This window comes from Mustela nivalis (genome assembly GCF_964662115.1).
Source record: "Mustela nivalis genome assembly, chromosome: 3".
NCBI lineage: Eukaryota > Metazoa > Chordata > Mammalia > Carnivora > Mustelidae > Mustela > Mustela nivalis.
This window is the reverse complement of record NC_139022.1, coordinates 155711729-155723516: the sequence shown is the minus strand read 5'-3', so window position 1 is coordinate 155723516 and position 11788 is coordinate 155711729. Positions and strand designations below refer to the sequence as shown.

The window sequence follows — 11788 nt, the reverse complement described above, 5'->3', positions numbered from 1 at the left end:
AGCCATGCTTAGGGTTGGAATGAGAAGTTCATTTACATATTCATTTATTCAGCAAACTTTCAGTGGGTGCTGAAGGAGGTAGTGCTGGGTGCAGAGGCTGAGAAGACAGGTTTTGCCTTTTTATGGTTCATGTGATAGGAAGAGAGTGGTGGAATGTGGGACTGAGACTATGAAACAAACCGAAAGCCCCACCCCTGTTTGATTCCAGAGGATTTTTCTTTGGTGTCTCAGTGGTACCTTCCTGGGTAATGGTTGTCATTTCATCGAGCACCTCCTAAGTGCTGTGCTGATTAGCTGTGTCACTGCCAATCCCTACAATCCTGGGTGGTAGGTATTTTCTTTTTACAGATAGGAAGAGAGAAGTTTGGTGCCCAAGACTGTACAGCTTATACTATAGGAAGCTTGGATTTATGCAGACATTGATCAGTGGTCTGGTAATTATAAAAGCTGAAGAACAGCGATCCAAGCACTCCCCCATGAAAATACCATCTTAGAATGCCTTGGGACTCCCCTGGCCTCTGATGTTGTGGGACAGCTCTGCACAATCTGTGCAAATGATTTATGTCTGTTTGTTCTTCTGAGAGACCAGAGCTTATTGCCTTGCTGGGCACAGCTGCAGTGGATCCCTGCCCCACCCCATGTCCATCCCCATCCCCCCAAAGCAAAGATTTCCAATTACTGCTCTGCAGAAAATGTCAAAAGCATTATTCAACTATTCATTATCCCAGGTTTTGTAATTTTTCATATGTTTTTAACTCTTATCTGCTAGCACTTGAAAAAGACCAGCTTTTTCCTCTTAAGAGAGCTTAATTTGCAGAGCTGTGCAGTCTCCCTATTATGTTCTTATCATCCTCTCCCTGTGGTAGGCAGAATGACAAGGATGACAAAAAAAGAACCAAAAATATTTGAAGGGCTTCCTGAAAATCCACGGGAATGAAGGATCCAAAAAGCCTGAGCTTCTGTTCCTCGACTGACCTGGAATAAGGCCAAGGGCGATTGGCATTAGCTCTCACAGTCCACTCAGGCAGGGGCTCGTGGCTAGTTGTCCCAGGGACCAAAACCACCACACCAAGGCCATAGGATTTCGTCTCTGAGGATTTCTCTCAAGAGCTTAACTGGGGGATTAAGCAGCTCTGAGGTGCCAAGAGGGTCCCCCCCCCCAATTTCTCGAAATTCCCATACCAGTGTTAAATCAACTTGGGTATCAGAAGAACCAGAGGCCAAACGTTTCTTAATGTGGGTGGTTAGTCCTTCCCCCATCTCCTTTGGCCTCCCCACCCCATGCTGCGTAGGGCAACTGACATTTTTCTGGACGCAAGGCAAAGGCAACTTCAAGTCCCCTAGCTCTCTCTTTCTCCACCTAGATGGCGCCCCAGGCCCCGCCATCTGGAAATTCTGAGCTGCCATCTCCCTGGATCCTTTCCTCCCAGGATCCCCAGGTTTCTGAAGACAGCGCACCGGGACTCCGGGCTCGCCCGGAGGGACGCGGCACGCGGCGCGCCTCGCTCGGGGGAATCCCCGCCCACCCTGTCATTCCTGCAGGGGAATCCCCGCCCCCCGTCCCTGTCACTCCGGGAAGGGAGTTCCCGCCCCTCGAAGCTGCCAGAGGGAGGGAATCCCCGCCCATCCTGGAGGCTCGGTGGATCCCCAGCGCCGCGCAGCTGGGAGAGCTGGGCGAGGAGCAGGCTCGCGGCGCCGGTGCGTGCCGGCCGCGGGCAGCGAGACGCGGTGGGGTGGCGGCTGCGGGGACCCGCCGAGCCGCGGGCGCCGGAGATTGCGCCTCCCGCCGCGGAGGGCGAACCGCGGCGCTGCAGCTCCAGGCAGGCGCGGCGGCGGCGGCACCGGCGGCACCGGCGGTGGAAGCAGCAGCGGCGGCGGCGGCGGCGGCGGCAACGCGGGGACCCACGGGGCGGCGCCTGGGTCCGCGGACGCGCGAGGAGCGGCAGCGGGAGGCTCCGCGGAACCGCGCACAGGTGAAGCGACCGTCCCGCAGGGGCGGGGACGCGGGGCTTCGGATGGGCGGGGGAGGGGCGGTGTGACACCCCCCAGAGACCGAGCGGGCCCGGGAAAGTTTAGTGACAAATCCCGGTGCGGGAACCCCAGCCCCGGCGAGGCGGTGTGTGGGGCGCCAAACCCGGGCTGGGGCGGCTCGAACTCCCCTCGTATCCAGCCGGGGGCGGTCAGGACGCGGCCGCGGGAAGAGGGCCAGCGACAGCGGGATGACCCGAGCCGCTCTGCCGGGCACACTCAGGACAGGGCCAGGCGCCCCTGCCTGGGCCCGCGCCCTGGGTCCCCCGTACCTGGGCCGTCGCCTGGTCCTCTCCCCCAGGGCGGAGGTACTCAGGTGCTCCGGCCTCAGGTATTGCCGTGGGGTCCAGGCTCCCGCGCTTCCTCACCTCTCGCCCGGGGCTCTGCCCGCGGAAGGGACGCGCGCTCAAGGGAATGGAGGGGGCGCGCAAAAAGCAAGGACATCTTTGGGGGGCAGTGTTGGCATCTCCCAGGGAGATGGGGAAACGTACACATGAGGAAATCCTGGTTTCCCTGTGAAGTCGAGTTCCTCCTAAAAACCTGGCCTTCTCCTTTCTCTCTCTCTGGCTTCTCTTCCCTTACCCTCTCCCTCTCAGGTTTGATGTTTCAGGTCTTCGGGTTGCTCGTCTTCCGGCAATGGTAAATTGAGTAGGGGGAGGGTCCAGGGTCCCTGGCTGGAGTTTGCCAGAAGACTGTCCTCAGAGGCCTGGTCAACGCAGAGACCTTGATAAGAGACAGTGGAGTGTAAAGAGGGCAGGTCTGGCATGGGCTGGTCGCTGAGGCAGGAATGGCAGGCACGGGGGCGTTCCAGAGCAGCAGCCCTGCCACCATGCACGGGGACTGGAGGTGGGGGACTGCTGGGGGGAAGGAGCCACATCCATCTCCTGCAGCTGGCCTGGCCGCTGCCTCCCACAGAGGTAGGTGTTTTGGGTGGATGTGTTTTCCCTGACAAAGCCTGATGAAGCTGGAGGGGGTCCCGCCGTGGCTGCAGAGAGTGATACTGTGGATCTGCTTCTAGAGAGAGCTCCCCGGGACTTTCAGGGCTGCTAGTCCTTACCCAGTGGGGACTCCCACATCCTGCCCTGGACTTGGGCTTCAGGAGCCTGCTGTTCCTACGGGGCCAGCTTTTCCCCTGTCTGTGGCTTCTGGGAGGGGGTCAAGTAGGTCCAGGTTGACAGGTGTGGTGTGGGAGGGTTGCTTGTGGGGGCAGAATAGAATGTCTCAGAACACACCCCTGGCTGTAGGTGGTTGTTCTAGCTTCGTCAACTCCTTCTTCCAGTGGATGGGCTAAGAACTGGTGCTCCATTAACAACCACATAGTGGTGTGAGTGTGTATGGGGGGTGGGCAGACGGCAGTGGAGGGGGGAAGCGGGGGGATGCGCTGGGAGGGGAAGAATCAGAACCATGGAAAGCATATAAATGCACCTTCCCTTGACATAGTTAATATGCTCCTGGAAAAATATTGAATTATACTTTAAATCTTTGTCATTAAAATTGATTTTGCATGCACTTAAGGCAGTTTACTATTTAAGGATACTTATGATAATTTCTCTATTCATTTCAACCATTTTAGTTTTGGAGTACCTGTGGTTTGCCTTGCACGGGCCCTCAGAGGCTCCTGGGGATACGCAGAGGCCCCCTCCTTGCCAGAGTTTCAGTCTGACAGGAGAAGTGAGAAGAGTCTACTGACAGCTGCGACCCGAACCCACGCACCTGGGGCATGTCACAGGCGCCCCAAACTTATTGGGTGAAGGGTTGATTTCATAAGTAAGGCACCTGGAGAGTGGTCCAAACAAAAACACTTTAGAAGGACAGAGGAGAAAGAAGTCACTTTTGACTGAGGAGATCTGAAAGGCTCTGTGGGGGAGCACTGAGGGGCGGAGGGCTTGATCCTGAGTGTGGATGTGGCCCCGGAGATAGGATGGAAGAAGAGGCTGGCCTGAGGTCTTGGGGGCTCTTAGTTCTGCCGCTGGTAGGGAAATATTTGGGATTTTTGAGCTAGGGACTGTTGCTTTGTGCTTTAGGGACATGAATCTGATTTCAACCATTTTAGTTTTGGAGTACCTGTGGTTTGCCTTGCACGGGCCCTCAGAGGCTCCTGGGGATACGCAGAGGCCCCCTCCTTGCGTAGCTACCCCTTCTTGGTAGCAAGAACTGGGAGAGGTAGTTGGTGAGTCGCCCAGGGAGGAGGTTATTGTCATAAGGTGGGTCCAGGAGGTCTGTGGGAAGAAGTCTGGCAGCAGGCAGTGGGAAGAAAAGAAGAGTTCATTAGACACGGCCCTGAAGTAAGGGCGCTACTTGGACTTGAAGAAGAAGTGAAGATCACCTGAAGGGGGGGGGCGGGGGAATACACAGGTGATCGAAGTAGGGTGCTTGGAGTTTGACATTCCGCAAACCTGTGACAACCTAGAGAAACCCTTGCGGACCTCTCCTCCCTCTTCCCACTTCTCCTCAGTCTCCTGGGCCTGTCAGTCTCCTCCCCTTGTGAAACCTATCCGTGGCTCCCAGGATGCAGAATAAATTCCAAATCCCATGTGCCTCCCCAGACTTCTTTCCTGCTATGTCCCCTAACACCCCCCCCACACACACACATATGCACAGGAGCTGTAGACCTCCTGACCTCTTGTACTCTTGCCTCTACAATGCTGATTTGCCGAGGATGGCAGTGGGAGGAGTGAGGTCCTGGAAGATCCTTTCTTCCCTGGTCTTCCTGGTGAACCACTTCTCACTCTTCAAGATCCAGCTCAAGGGTCTCCGCCTCTGTGATTCTCCGTATTTCTCTCCCAGGTTGAGCGTCCCACCTTTGGACTTGGCTCTACAGAATCTCTTGGCACACTCCTCACGCTGCCCTGGGCTTGTTTCTTTAGGACCATATCTTACTCGTGCCCGGATAAAACCTGCACCAGCCGCCTGCTAGCTTCCTCAGGAAGAGAGGCAGAGGCCACACTCCATGACCTCCCTCTTCCCACCACCTGCTGATTGGACTCAGTGTTGTCCCAGACCTGGTAGGACAAGATAACACAGAGCTACAGATACTCCCCTGGCCTAGGTCACGTGGGCCTAAGTAACTTAGACTATGGTGTGAGTGTGTCAGGGGTGGAGGAGGTGTCTCTGTTGGAATGTGGCCTCAGGGCCCTCTTACTGTACCAGTCAGAAGGGGAAGCATCCCAAGGAAGATGAATCCACAAAAGGTCAGTACCAAACTCAAAGAGAGGCTGAATTGCTAGCAAGACAGACGTGGAGACTGGAGAGTTTTTAATCTTTCTTTTGCCTTCAGAAGTTCTTCATAGTACCATGTAGGATGCGGCAGGCAAGCCCCTAGGGAGGTAGGCAGACGGGTAGAGGCAGGAATGTCTGAGAAGGGCCAGCCTTCACAAAGACTGAGAACAGTGTCTGTCAAGGATGGTCATGGGAGCCAGGTTCAAGGGATGATGGAGAGAGTGATTGCCAAGACGATTGAAGTCAGGTGTTTAGACACTGGATCCAGAAATGTACCAGTTAAAAATAATCTGGTGGGTATTTTGAGGAGGTGGTAGTGTTGTGGGAAGGTTTATTCAGGAATGTCCCCCAAATCCCCTTCCCAGGCATGTATGGTAAATGAAAGAGCAGTGGGAGAGAACGAAGACAAGATAAGGGGTGTTGGGGAGGGAAGAAGCCAGAGGTAAACAGGAACAGGTGCAAGGAAAGAAAAAAGCTGGCATCTCCCTTCCTGGGACAGTAGGAGGGAAGCAGAGGTTAGGAGAGGGGGTGGAGAGGGAGTCTGCATGTGGTGGAGGGAAGTGTCGTCTTGGTCGCCCAGGAGAGGTGCCTGCTGCTGGGGCCTGGGGCGAAGGGAGGCTGGGGCAGGCAGAAGTGCTGCTGGCAGCGGGTCGTCAACCTGGTGCCTGGCGCCGGCCGAGGCAGCCAAGAGGGAAAAGAAGGTTTCTGGAATTGGGGTCAGAGGCTTTGGCTGGAGTCCTAGCCGTGCAGAAAACTCACTGGTCAGATCACTAGAAATATTGAAGCCTCGATTTCCTCTTCTACAAGATTGGGACAATAGGTCCCTAACAGGGTTGTTCTCAGGAGGAATGAGAAAAGATCCTGAGGTATGTATGCAAACCCCTCAGTGACAATGTCTGCTACCAAGTAGCGGGTCCTTCCGTTAGTGTGTCGAGAAATGAATAAGCCTCTTGTCAAATTCTGTGACAGCCCAGTAGTGCACAAAGCAGGACTTTTTAGCCGACCCCGCCGAAGCTTGCATTCAGCTTTGGATGAAAAGCTCTGGACTGCTGGGAGCAGCCTCTCCCCTCCCTGTTCCCACTTTAAGGAATCTTTCAGGATGTCTGCCTTTTCATCTGTTCACTTGTTTCAGGGGATACATCTGTAGTTCACATGCAAGGTCAAGTTGCCAGGGCGCAAAGGAAGGAGATCCTGCCGAGTCTCCCCTCCTCTGTGTTCTGGAAGGAGTGATGCATTCAGACTTGCTAATTCCACACTGGGGCAACCTGAGGCCCAGAAAACTGGAGAACTTGCCTCTTTCTAGCACAACTGGAACTAGAATCACATCTGCAGTGGCTAGATTTGCAGGACTGTTGTCCTCAGTGGCAATGGTGTAAGACTCAGGCGGGTGAGGAGGAATTGAAGATCTGTGTACCCCCTTGGCTTTTTGAATGAATCATGATTGTACCTAGAAAGGTTAAATAAATATTCTCCCCTATTAGTAAAGAACAGAGGAAAAGGAACACTTAATTTGATTTCCTCAACACTCATTAGGCGTGTGCCAAATTAAATGATAGTGGGGGAAAATGTGTATAATGTTCCTTTAAGGAAATCAAAGTGTAAAAGTATTTTCTCAGATTATTCCTGATTTATTTATTGATTTGACATCAATTGTGTTGTTCTTTGGGCCTACGCGTAAGTTGCATATACAATGATGGATCCTTTTATGGGATTTAAAATTTTTAAATTCCCAATTTTATACTATGTGTATACTAGAAATGGGATAACGAGAGAGATGGGAAGGAATTCCTTTCCTGTGGTTCTGTAGTGCTAGGCAGGGACAGGACTGAAAGCCAGGTAGGCCATTGGATTATGCTCCGAATGCCCATGGTCTAAAGAGCTCTGCATTCTGTTTACAAATGTGTTCAAGAAAACACTGGGAGCATTTACGGTTTGAAAAGTCAGTCGTTGAAGAGACCCTTTGTGGTCCGATAAGGCCACTGAGCCTGGCAATGGCTTGTTGAGGCACTTAGTGTGCGGAGAAGACACATTTGTCTTTCAAGTCTCTCCAGCTCCGGGAAGAGGCCTGCCCCAGCTATGGCCTCTCTCCGATGCCACTGGAGTCCTCTCCATCCCACGTTCTCAGTGGGGCAGCAAACAATCCCCCTTCTTTTCTTTTCTATTTTTTTAAAAAAGATTTTATTTATTTACCTGACACAGAGAGAGAGAGAGATCACAAGCAGGAAGAGAGGCAGGCAGAGATGGGGGGGAAGCAGGCTCCCCACTGAGCAGAAAGCCCGATGCGGGGCTTGATCCCAGGACCCTGAGATCATGAACTGAACTGAAGGGAGAGGCTTAACCCCCTGAGCCACCCAGGTGCCCCAACAATCCTTTTACTCAGAGCACCTGGCTCCTGGACGCACGCATTACCTATGTGAATACATTGAGCGAACAGTGACTGGGCTATTAACTTGCAGAAAGTCAGAAACTGAAGAATTAGCTCTCCTTATGAAGCAATCCAATGAAAGCAGATAGCATTGAACATCTGGCTGATTAAGTTATTCTTGGATTATTTGTTTTTAGGTTTTAAAGTGTTTCTGTGGTTCGTAAAGCACTCTAAGACACATGAAGAGGTTTTGGAGAAGCAAGGCGTGGGGAACTGACTTCACAGCACAGAGGACTAGTTTGGCACACACTGTTGTTACAGGCTTTTGGTGAAATAATAGCATGGGAGTGGGCAAGCAGCCTGAAATGCGTAGCTATTCACTTGAGGATAAAAAAATCACAAACTGTTAAGGACTTGCAAGTTCTTGAAAGACCACTACCCAATCCTTTGCCTCCAGGTTGAAAGCAAATTTAGCTCATTTTAGGTAAGATCTACAGTGTTTTAACATCCTCCTGGTGTTGGGGGCGGTGGCGGAGAGTTCCATGGTATATGTGGCTCTTAACAGAACGATTCTCAGGCTGTGTCCTTTGAAGTTTTTAGCAAGAGTGGAATTGGATTTGAGCTGAGCCACCAGTGGTCTCCTTTTTATCAACATCTGGACAGTTCTAGTACTTGGCTTTGCATACACTAGACTAAGTCTGCTCCTGCCACCAAATTGTGTATACATGCTCTGTTGTTCTGGCCTCTGAAGAGTGATCATCTGCTTTGCTAAAAATAAAGACACATGGATACAATGCAGAATAGGACCCCTACCCTGAACAGGGGCCTCCATAGTGCTGTGCAAGTCCAAAGTCAACCCTCTGGCAGAGATTTGCCTGATGAGGGAATAGAAGTTGTGCTGGGCAGAGTAGGAGAGGGGGTATCTTTGGAACATGGTATAGTCAGGAGACAGTGTGGGGACTAGGCTGCCTCATAGGGAGGCCTCTGGGCATCCAGAGAAAGGAGGTGGGTGGGGGAGCAGGTGCCTGGGAGCTTTGCTCTCTTGGGGCCTGGTCTGGCTACCAGGCACTTCTGACAAGATCTTGGCATACCTAGGGATAAGGCAGAATTAACGCTGGCTTTTTTTGCCCCTTTCACCAAAGGCTAGCACTTTACAGATGCCTGTCTGATGTGAACCTCCTTGTCCTACATACGTGTCCTGGGGTGATACTGTAATCCCAGTATTCCTCAAGTCTCTTTCCAGAGAGTAGAGAGGCACGTGTGTTTCAGATTAGCCATAGTATCTTGGGTTGGTGCCTACAAGTTGCACACTCAGGGAGGTTCCTCACCCTGACACTCCTTGTATTTGCATATGCAGGTGCTCACTAACTCTCTTCAAGTATTTGAATGCTTTTTTTCCTCTACCTATGAAGATGAGAACGGAGCAGAGTTTAATAAAGCAAGATGTCAATAAGCTCTTCACATTTTTGTGTGTTGGCCAATGGACACTTATAAAATGTCTGATTTCAGCTGTGGTTCAGTTGGATTCCCCCTCACCCGCCTTTTGGCACAGTGTTATTTTATAGAGATTTGGGTAAAACTAGATTGTGCTATACGGGTCTCTTGGTGAAGAAAATTAACTTCCCAGGCTAAAGCAGCCATGCAAATATTATTACAAAATCACTCAGTGTACAAAATTGGCATCATTTTCCTCCACAGTTTTTCACTGCCCACTCTCTACCCCCACCCGGCCCTGGTCACCCCTATTCCCCATATCATTAGGCTAGAGGAAGAGACAGCTGTCCCCAGAAAATCTGCTCAGAGTGTCCTCATCAACATGGGTTCTCATGAGAGAGCAGGCAATGAGACGGCGCGGGCTGAGGAAGATACTGTAAAAAATTGCATTAACCCTTCTCCGGACCTACTACTCCTCTTCAGAAACCTGAGCAGTTGTAAGGCTTATTGATTTCTTTATTGGGGGAATGCTGGGAACAGTGTTCAGCAATTTGTGGCATCTCAGTACCCTTCCCCCTTCTGGTACCTCGCCTGCTCAGCTTCCGGGCGCCATCTTTATTTTCAGAGTCTCTCAGCATGTTCTGTCTTTCCCCCGTTCCTCAGGATCTTGCATTCTCCTTACCAGTACATGGATATGTCCAGTACATGGATAAAATTTAAAATTTAAAATCATTTGAATGTTTCCTATTTGGCAGGCACTGTTCTAGATGCTTTACGTATGTTCTCTCATTTAATTCTCCTCACAAGTCAGTGAGGCACACACTGTTATGATTTCCCTATTCATTTCCTGGGGCTGCTATAACAAACTGCCACAGACTTGGTGGCTAAATGACAGAAACTTATTCTCTCATAGTTCTGGAGGCCAGAAGTCTGACATTTAGGTGTTGGCAGGGTCATGCTCCCTCTGGAGGCTCCTGGGGAGAATCCTTCCTTGCCTCTTCCAGCTTCTGGAAGCTGTTGACATTCCTTGTAGCTGTTTCACTCCAGTCTGTATCTCTGTCTTCCCAGCATCCTCTTCTCTGTGTGTTCGTGTCTTCGCTTATGTCTGCATGTCTCTCCTTTGTGTTTCTCTTATATGGACACTTGTCGTTTAGGGCTACGCAGATAATCTAAGATGATCTCCTCTTGAGATCCTCCGTGTAATTACACCTGCAAAGACCCTTTTGCCAAAGAAGGTTACATTCACAGGTCTAAGACATGGACATGTCTTTTGGGGGTTGTTCAACACACTACATTCCCTTTTGTAGAGGGAGAAATGGTACAATGTGATTAATCAAATTCTCTAAGGTTCCAGATGGAGCTGGGGTTTAAAGAGAAAAGTCTGGCTCCAGAGCTCACATTTTGACCAACAATTACATTGTTTTCTCTACTGTCACTCATGAAGGTGCTCAGTGAGCGTGAGCGTTTATGGTATGAATGGATGGCGAGATGCCTGGGTAGATGGATGGATAAAGCAATGCTTGTAACAATGATTGGCCAACATCCTCCTTCCCAGTGTACTGAAAATAATAACAACGACTGATATTCAGTGTTTTATCATGTTGCCCCAGGCCTTGATCTTGGGTCTTCTTCTCTAGCTATTCTCCCTCCTGGGGAGATCTTATCTGGCTCCAGATAAGATCTGTGTGCTATCTCCTGAATTGATGGACTCACAGAGTTCCAGACTCACACACCCCACCTAAAGGCTCATTCCAAAAACCTCAAGACCTTCCTTCTTTCTTCCTCGCAACAGCAACTGAGTCTGTAAGTCCTATGCCCTCCGTCCACCTGTGCGGCAGCTGACTGGTGGGAGACTGCTTCCATTTATTTATTTATTTATAAGTTTATTAAGTGATTTATAGATAAATAATAAAAAATAAATAAAGACACAAATCAAGTCATGTCACCTAACAGTTTGCAACTGGGGATTTCTCACTGCCATTTGAATGTAACCAGGCCCTTTGCCCCAGCCTGCCTCTCAGATGACCTCCTCTGCTGCGACTCATCGCCCTCACTCTCTGTATGCAGACATACTATCCTTTCTGTTCTGGGACATGCCAAGCGGTAGCCCAGAGTAGGGCCTCCCCTCTGCCTGGAAGCTGCCTCCAGACCTGCATAGGCCCTCTCCTCCCTGACCATATAATCAAAAATGACCCCTCACTAGGCACTCTGTTGCATTACTCCCATTCTGTGTGAAATAGAGTTTTGATTTATTTTTTTATTGGTTGTCTCACCAGTTGGAATGCAAGCTTTATCTGAGCCAGGACCTTGTCTCATTCACTGTATCTCCAGGGCCGACAGCAGTGCCTGGTATATAGTAGACACTCAATAAACAGCCATTGAACAGACTTAGCACTGTTCCCAGTTATCCTTTCTTTACAGATGTCAAAAAGTAGGCTCAAAAAAGTTTAAATTATTTGCCCGAGTTTGCATGTCTATTAAGACTTGGAGCAATTTTGAATCTGGATTCAATTCTCTCTGTCCTGTAAGCCTGTGCTCTTAACCTTATTCCACATAGAATCTCTGAGAAGCAGGAACTTCCAGGATCCCTGAATTCCCCACAGGTCTCCGAGTTTTCTGATTCATTTTTCTGCTCATAAACACATGACATAGATGAATAAAACACAGGGGGAAAAATATACTTACTCGGATTCCAAATGTACTATTTCTCTGAAGAGTTGGCCCTGGATTTAAGCTTGAAAA

At 50.5% G+C, this 11788-nt stretch overlaps 1 protein-coding gene across 4 annotated transcripts in view; it reads left to right on the top strand.

Annotated features, from left to right (window-relative positions):
• Positions 1–1639: 1639 nt before the first annotated feature.
• The window catches only part of PDZD2 (PDZ domain containing 2), a 350615-nt gene continuing 340466 nt past the window's right edge, over positions 1640–11788 (top strand). For 2 of the 4 annotated variants that reach the window (XR_014309966.1, XM_082724475.1), the window contains exon 1: positions 1640–1973. The gene's annotated coding sequence lies outside the window, so the exon portion shown is untranslated. The remainder of the gene's footprint in view (positions 1974–11788) is intronic. The other 2 variants (XM_082724476.1, XM_082724469.1) reach the window with 1 other exon arrangement.